Here is a 9,034-nt window from a genome sequence, read left to right on the forward strand (position 1 = left end):
GCATCGTATCAAGTCAATTTCATGGTCCCAATTGGCCACGGCATATTATTCACTCAAAATGCCACAGCAAAGTTGCCGCCTTCGGAAATTTCGCCGCCTGGCATTGCCCATGTTTTGAGAGTAAAGGTATACAAATGAAAGATCAAATACATGTGTCCAACCCCATATGTCCAACATTATCCATTCATGAAATGTTGCTTCAACACACAAAAATGGGAACAAAGTTGAAACATATTGTGATTATAATGCGCTTCTTTTACGAATTGCTTTTATTTGATATGAAGTTTGTATACCGTTTTATTTGCGAACATTTTTGAACAAGATAGCACTCTACCAGGGACAGACATTAACGGTTGCAAGTGAAAGTCGCGTTTGGACAACTGCAACTGAAACACCAGTACGGGTTGCCCGATGAGACAAGTGTCAAAAAGTGACGTGGGACAACTTTTCCACTGACTAGAAACCCAGAAATGTGTGGTACTGTGTGCAGGATTACCATTTTAAATGACTGAAATTAGTATTTTTAAGCTTAAATACATGTACGTCCTTGAAAGCGCACAAGAAAAACTGGCCGTACAAAGTAAGGACAATTGCTAAAATAATAACTGCAGTGTATCATATACTAGGTTAACACATATAGTGATGCCGCCATGAATTCTCCTAACGCTTTACACAGTGACCTTTAAACCCGATTGACGTGAATAAATTATGATGTAGAGGAAGTCCGTGACCTTTAGTCACAACACATTGATAACACTCTGATAGCGGGAACTTCCAAGTGTTTCAATAATTGCTACGCAATTCATACTATAGAGTTACACTCCGCAACCAATTATCCATCACAAATAAAATTAATTTTAGGCAAACTATCGCACCATGCGCATACGGTATAAATCTGAGTTGGCCTACATATGTCACGCCGCGCCAATCACTCTAAATCACGTACCCACATCGTCCAAGACGTTCAAATTCATGATTATTAACCGATCATTTACCTTCAACTAGATAAAATCTTGTCTATATTCTCAATTTTCGATGACTTTTGACGAAATGACATCGACTTTTCATGCCCGATATCTCATATCTGATGTCTTTGAGTTCCGTGAATGAGGCGATGCGCTAGTGAAACGATACGGAAACGATACCAAACAACCGAGTGAGCGATGTTGGATTTGGGGTTGGGTGATGCGGAAACGATACGAAACGATAATGAGGCTAAAAAAGCGAAGCTTTGGGCGATACTTTATCTGTATGTTTCTCCAAAATAATTTGCAGGGTTTACACATTTCATTGTGATCTCAAAATTTGACATTGAATAAGCTGCATAACTATCGATTACATCTGTATCTTCAAGGGAAGGTTAACAAGCGACCTTGCGGCCGATATAGCTCCGCTGTGTTTATGTAGAGAATAACTATTTTTGACACATGTTGGTGAAGAAGGTGGAAATCTTTGATAGCTCATTTCAATGGCCAGAAAAAAGAGGCTAAAATATCTGCAAAAATATACAATTGAAGATTTCATCATAATTTGAATTTTTACATCGGATCATTCCAAAGAACACGTCCACTAAAGCTATCTGACGAGTAGTTTTTAGAGAATAAAATTTTCTGACCAAAAATGGCAATGATTGTCCCTAAAATAAAAATTGCAGATTTCACCATAATTTTAGTATATCACATATTACAATAATCCCTTGGAACCTGTATACCAAATATCAAAGCTATCCACTTGCAGTTTTTGAGAAACAAATTTTTTTAACAGAAATAGCAAAAATTGCCCCAAAATATACAAAATTGCAGATTTCATCATAATGTCAAAATATCAAATTTAGTTATTCTGTAGGAACCTGCATATCGAATTTCAAAGCTATCAGACCAGTACTTTTTGAGAAATACATTTTTCGACCAAAAATGGCAAAAATTACCCATAAATAACAAAATTGCAGATTTCATCAAATTTCAACAAGTCATCGTTGATGACACAGTCCCCACTTGTTAATGGGTACTTTGATGATCAGACCTCTAACTGTATTGGCCAGCCAAGAAATACATATGCGCATAATAATGAGGTACAAGATGTGACATCTTAAGGTCTAATATCCTATCAGAATTGGAGGGTATAGATATAAAGGACATAGCACTTGTGGCTACGTATTTATCGACATAAACGTATATTTCAGGTCAAAGGTCACCGAGGTCACGTGACAGTTTTGAAAAAAAAATTGTATTGCTAAGTTATCCCTATATACCAAAAATCAGACCTCTAGCTCTATTGACTCGCTCAAATTAGATATGTGCATAATTAATGAGGTACAATATGTGGCGTCATAAGCTGTCCCATCATACCATATATGAAGGGTGTACCACTTGTGGTTACTGAGTTATGGACAAATATGTATATTTGAGGTCAAAGGTCACTGAGGTCACGTGACATTTTGTCAAAAAAATTGTATTGCTAAGTTATCCCTATATACCAAAAATCAGACCTCCAGCTCTATTGACTCGCTCAAAATTAGATATGCACATAATTAATGAGGTACAATATGTGGCGTCATAAGCTGTCCCATCATACCATACATGAAGGGTGTAGCACTTGTGGTTACTGAGTTATGGACAAATATGTATATTTGAGGTCAAAGGTCACTGAGGTCACGTGACATTTTGTCAAAAAAATTGTATTGCTAAGTTATCCCTATATACCAAAAATCAGACCTCTAGCTCTATTGACTCGCTCAAAATTAGATATGCACATAATTAATGAGGTACAATATGTGGCGTCATAAGCTGTCCCATTATACCATACATGAAGGGTGTAGCACTTGTGGTTACTGAGTTATGGACAAATATATATATTTGAGGTCAAAGGTCACCGAGGTCACGTGACATTTTGAAAAAAAAATAGTATTGCTAAGTTATCCCTATATACTAAAAATCAGACCTCTAGCTCTATTGCTTGCTCAAAATTAGATATGTGCATAATTAATGAGGTACAATATGTGGCGTCATAAGCTGTCCCATCATACCATATATGAAGGGGTAGCACTTGTGGTTACTGAGTTATGGACAAATATATATATTTGAGGTCAAGGTCACCAAGGTCACATGACATTTTGTCAAAATATCTGAGATATCTGCGTGAACGGATGGACTCACGGACGGACATGACCCAATCTATAAGCCCCTGGACTTCATCCGTTGGGACTAAAAACTGTGTCACTGCATCCTTTTTGCGATATGAATACGATGAGAAACTAAATTTTTATTTTTCTTGGCCTTATACATGGGAGTCTATGGACTGCCTTATACATGGGAGTCTATGGAGACTGCCTTATACATGGGAGTCTATGGACTGCCTTATACATGGGAGTCTATGGAGACTGCCTTATACATGGGAGTCTATGGAGGTGAAAACTAAGGACTGCCTTATACATGGGAGTCTATGGAGACTGCCTTATACATGGGAGTCTATGGAGGTGAAAACTAAAAAGTTCTCTAACACGGCCAAATTTGATCGCATTGTGAAACAAATCGACGTGCATCTGTATGGGGTAGGGTACTATCCTTGTGCAAAGTTTGAAAGAAATTGACCTGGGCATGTCTGAGATATCTGCGTGAACGGACGGACGGACGGACGGACGCACGCACGCACACACGCACGGACATGACCAAACCTATAAGTCCCCCGGACGGTGTCCGTGGGGACTAATAAATACCATTAAGTTCATCGGTAGGAACCTGTTTAACAAATTGCAAAGCTAAGTTACCCTAAGTAAACTGCACATCAAATTTCAAAGCAATCCGACGATCGGTTTCAGAGAAGATGACTTTTTTACCAAAAACAGGAAAAATTGCCCCAAAAATACAATTATGGAAATTTCACCACAATTTGAACAACCTTGACTGGGGTTACCTCCAGGAACCTCTATACCAAGTTTCAAATTAATCTGACTTGAAGTTTCAGAGAAGAAGATTTCTTGACCAAAAACAGGAAAAATTGCCCCTAAAAATACAATTATGCAAATTTCACCACAATTTGAACAAACTTGAGTGAGGTCACTCCTATGAACCTCCATACCAAATTTCAAAGAAATCTGACTTGCGGTTTCAGAGAAGAAGACCATTGTTGACGGACGGACGACGACAGACAATCAGTCTATCGGATAAGCTCCGCGTCTCTGACAGCGGAGCTAAAAGGCAGATTTTGTCGCTTAAAGCTGTTAGGTGCTCTGCAAATGTATAACCAAATATCAAAGCTGAACTAAGTAAAATTGATTTTACTTGTGTCATGATGGTTCTACCATGTACATGTACTATAATTCACCAACACTGGTGCTTTGGTTACCTTGTCCTTCAAAGTTCACTGGTTTAGACTAAAAAATTATCAGTGCAGACTTTGTAGTACATACCTCTCTTATTCTCCTGTTGTTGGCATGCCTTTTTGTGTAACTCTGTCTTTCCTTGAGACACTACCCTTTCCCTACTTTTTCAGTGCCTAATAAACATCTCCAAGGGGCCTGCAACTTGCAAGGATATAAATAAAAGAGTTAAAATCTTACTGTGAAAAATCAAAATATCTGAAACACAGATGATGAATCATCATATTTCATGTGACAATAATGACAATGAATAATCATATTAATCTGAATATCAATTGGTATTCACATTTGAATCAGACAATAGCATTCCCATGGCCTACAAAGGCTTGACATCATCGGATTCCCACTGCACTAAGCATGGATGAAAGATTGACTCTTTTTACATCCATGGTTATACAATAATACAAAATGTTCATGTTGAAAATAAGACCATATTTCATTTGATACAGAAATTGCATTAATTTAGAAAGTTAGAAATCATTAATGAAGTGATGCAAAATAAAATGACATACCATGTTTTAGGTAAGATCAGAATTATTCTCATGTTTACTTTAAGGCAGATGAGTTGCAACTTTTGACATTATTTTATGATTTTTATATTTAGATTAAAATCAGTTCATAGCAAATTTCTACAACTCAGAGATGTTTACTCTAGTATAATTATCCACAGAGTTGGACTGCATGAGGAGATTCTTGTAAGACAAATAATAAATGGGTGCCGCACCCAAATATGGCTGCCTACATGCAACTACATGATAAACAGCGTAAATGGTGGATGTACACATTTAAATCTTTACAAATACAACATGGTGCAACCCACTGAAAGGAAGGGAAAGGGATTCACTCCACTTAGAGGAAAATTCTTGTTTTCACCTATTAATTATGGCAAGATTTTGAAAATTGCGGGAAATTTAAAATTAACAAAGATGTGCTCAATTTCTTGTCTATTCTGCCACAACCAAATGCTGTTGAGGCACAGTTAATGACTATATATCGTTCAATTTGTAGATTGCAATGAATATCTGAAGAAATTGAAGGTACTTTGAGGTTGGACAAATTTCACAGTGTTGCAGCTCACGGCCTTTTAAAGCCCCAATAGCAGTATCTTTAAGCATTATTTTATGCGCTAACCCTTTTCCTGCCAAGTCCATATTTCACCATCAGGTCAAGATGGTTAAAATTAATGAAACACAACATATTCCATATGGTGTATTTTAACATAATATTGTACATTTGAAGGCTGTAGAAAACATAAATATTGTAAGCTTGATTTTTTTGGACTAAAGATGCTATAACAGGCCAAGCCAAGCAGGTGAAAAAACGCCATGTTTGGGCTCAATACCGCGTTTTACTGACTTGGCTGATTGGGAAGTAATAGTCTTAATACTGTCTGGCAGGAAAAGGGTTAACTTTCAAGTTGAAATAAGTTTGTGAGAGTGTATAAGGTGGTGTGTAAGAAGCTGGGTAGAAAGGACTGATGTAGTGTAGAGCTGTGTGCATGTGACATGGCTAATGAATGTAAACAAGACAAAATAGACTGTGCATAATGGCGATAGGCTAGTTGCGACTTGGATTTTTAATGCCAGTAGTTGATGCACCCCTGTTTTAGACAAAGGTGATGGGGCATGCCCTCAAATTGAAGCGTCTGCAATGTCTACCACCCATACAAAGGTTGAACACTACAAGGCAAGCATCCATGTAGGGCCAGCTATGATCGTTTTGAACAGCAATATTTTAGGTCGGACATATCTGATTTTCCAGAGAAACAGCGCTATGTAAAACCCTTAGGTCAGAACCAATGATCATTAATTTCCAAATACATACAAGTTAACAGTATGTTTAAGAGTTGATATATACTTTATTTAAAGCTCCATAAGCTGTATCTTTTGGCTATTTTTTCAGAACTTTTGTTTTCTGGTTTTCCTACACTTTCTGCATTGAATCCCTAATTCGTAATTTAATGCCAAGTATTTAGCATGTCAACACACCTAAATGAGTATAATCTACGAAATTACGGTATTGTTGAAAATTGCATTCAAGCCTGGACTAGAATTCATTTGTAAACAATAAACAATGATCACTACACACATACAAGCTGTGTTGACAAAAAGAATACTTGAAATTTCAGCATGACAAACATTTTAGGATCAGACACAGTAGTTGATATACAGAAGCAGAACACTGAAAAACTTGCAACAAGTTACAGCTTATGTCCCTTTAAATCCCACGTTGACAGAATATAGTAATTTCCACAGAAGATTCAAGGTTTTACATGTGTGTTGATGTCCCCCGAATTTCTAAAATGGTCCCCTTGGGACAGGAGTAGGGGTTTACAGTGACCCCCTGTTTTGACATCCCACCCAGATTGAACACTGACAGAGGTGAATGTTTTCACCTGTGACGTTGCATGTTCTGTTCCTTAGGAATATTACCAAAATCAAAATGACTGTTAAAATTTGAATTTACTCATCATATGTTTCACAAATGTATGGTTTCCTACTGCAGTAAAAGCCAACATCCTTCAGAGCTGAAGTAAGTTTGTGAAAATACAGTAATTTTGGTGTATGTGCAATTTTGCACAAGGTAAAGATTGTGCTGTGATTAAATATTTGCCCAAACATGCAAACACTGAGGATACTGTGCATACCTGCACTGAAATCTTCACATAAAGTGCACAGAGTAGTCTAATGTATAATGCAGAGCGCTGAATGTTTTCAACTTAGACATTGTATGTTCTATGTCCTTAGTAATATTACCTATTTTTGAAAATGGGGAATTGCGAGGTGTAAGTCTTCCTAAAAGTTTATTTTCTAGAATCGATTTTCATTCTAACATTACTCAACCTAGCGGCCGATATAGCTCCGCTGTGTAACTAAGGGATACTGTCGCATACAGTTGTCTAGCATCATTCCTTGCAAGCTCTATTTTGGAGGCCAAAAGAGTACGCGACAGCTTTGAAAAGAAATGAATTTTTATGTATAAAAATGTGAAAGAACCTTGAGGCTCCCACCTCAATATCAAAATGTTTATGTTACAAAATATTTTGGTCTCGACAAGTTTATCCAGCAAAATCGCTGTAGTGAATATCGCCATGCATTCTGGTCATTTTGGATAAAATTAGCATATTTTTAATGCAAATTCACGTACTTGTCACATTTAAGGTGTCAGAGATTCAGAGATTTTTTGTAATTGATATATTTACCAGCAACGCGGCTCGGAGCAAACAGGAGCTGTTTCCAGACCGGTGGGTGGAGGGACGGTGATTCACTTCACATTGTATCTATGGGGAAACCATTAAATCTTATTTTTCAATACAGAACTAGCCACATCTGTGTATTTATAGATGCTTGATTATTGATATTAATGTACTTAATTAGACTGAGCTGGTTACTAGTGAATCATGAATGTTGGTGCACGAAATTTGGTTTTTCGAATAGTACCGGATGGTGAGAATAGCGTTTGAAAGCAGATGTGAACAACAAATATGCTATTGGACTTTCACCCAAGTGATTACATGTTTCTAAAGGTTTAGGGTATTTCTTTGAAAGTTCAAAGGTCAAATAAGAAATTTTACGTCAGTTATTAATAAAACATCAAATAAGACTGTGACACAAAGGACAAATGAAAGTTGGGGGCAATCTTTTTCTTGAAAACACTTTTGAAGGGTGATTATTCTATATTTTCGAAACACCAACACCAGAACCCTAACACCCCCCCCCCGTAATTTCTGTACAGTCCCTCGCCACGAAAAGGTTACATTAGCATGAAGTTGCCTGGGAATTAGATGTTCATTGTTTATTGAAATTTATCAGCAATATCGATGATTTAAACAACACAAACGTTAGACATTTTTGCAAGATAAAGACATTGCTGAACACGTTTATACGAGAAGGAGTAGACGTATGTACGAAAAGACACTTGGGCTGGTTACATATGGCTGGTTAAGAATAAATAAGACAAAGAGGACAAGTTAACTATACATACCTGTACCTGGTATACTGTACACGACCTCCGTCCAGCTGATGCAGGACTCAGCAGCGATCGAGGGGTCGACCTTTCGCTTGTGCGAAAGAGTTGCCGTCTTCCGTCCAAATTGCTAAAATGGGTTGTCGAGTTTCGTCCCGATTGAACGGAGAATAAACTTGCTGCTTGTCGAACCGTTGAGCTTCTGGTAGTAGCTCTAAACGTAACTAAGTTCATGACATCGACACGATTGGACTCTCCAGTTGTACTAGATTAAAACGTACAGCGTAGTCGTCGAGATGGTCCAGGATTTCAAGGGTAGACTGTAGACATTCCTAAACACGGGCGGGACATGTCAGTAAACGCTAAAAGATGAACGACTGGAGATTTTGATCATTGTTGGCGGTACGTGTACGCGACGCCACGCCAACACCACACTGGGTCTTCTGATTGACCTTTGACCATATGGCTTACGGCTCCTTAGGTTTTCAAATATTCACGAAACGAACTGCGAAGAATTTGATGATAACTATCATTTTTTACTCAATCTTGAAGAAATGTTATTTTTTCGCTCTCGTTAGACAATAATATTGCTAACTTAGCCCCATCTTTGTCTTACACCAGATAAATGTACAAACTCAAGGGCAGCAGGCTAGAGGGTCAAGTTTTGCCGTGCTATCAGACTGCGGCTTG

The 9,034-nt window shown here is 37.6% G+C and overlaps 1 long non-coding RNA gene across 1 annotated transcript; it reads right to left on the bottom strand.

Moving 5' to 3' along the window:
* Positions 1-512: 512 nt before the first annotated feature.
* Positions 513-8,791, bottom strand: LOC139126708 (uncharacterized). The gene is made up of 3 exons (XR_011550704.1): positions 8,363-8,791; positions 4,409-4,516; positions 513-1,119 (listed from the first exon to the last, which is right to left on the bottom strand). It is a non-coding gene; the product is annotated as an uncharacterized lncRNA (long non-coding RNA).
* Positions 8,792-9,034: the final 243 nt, after the last annotated feature.

This window comes from Ptychodera flava, unplaced genomic scaffold (genome assembly GCF_041260155.1).
Source record: "Ptychodera flava strain L36383 unplaced genomic scaffold, AS_Pfla_20210202 Scaffold_126__1_contigs__length_170810_pilon, whole genome shotgun sequence".
Classification (NCBI taxonomy): domain Eukaryota; kingdom Metazoa; phylum Hemichordata; class Enteropneusta; family Ptychoderidae; genus Ptychodera; species Ptychodera flava.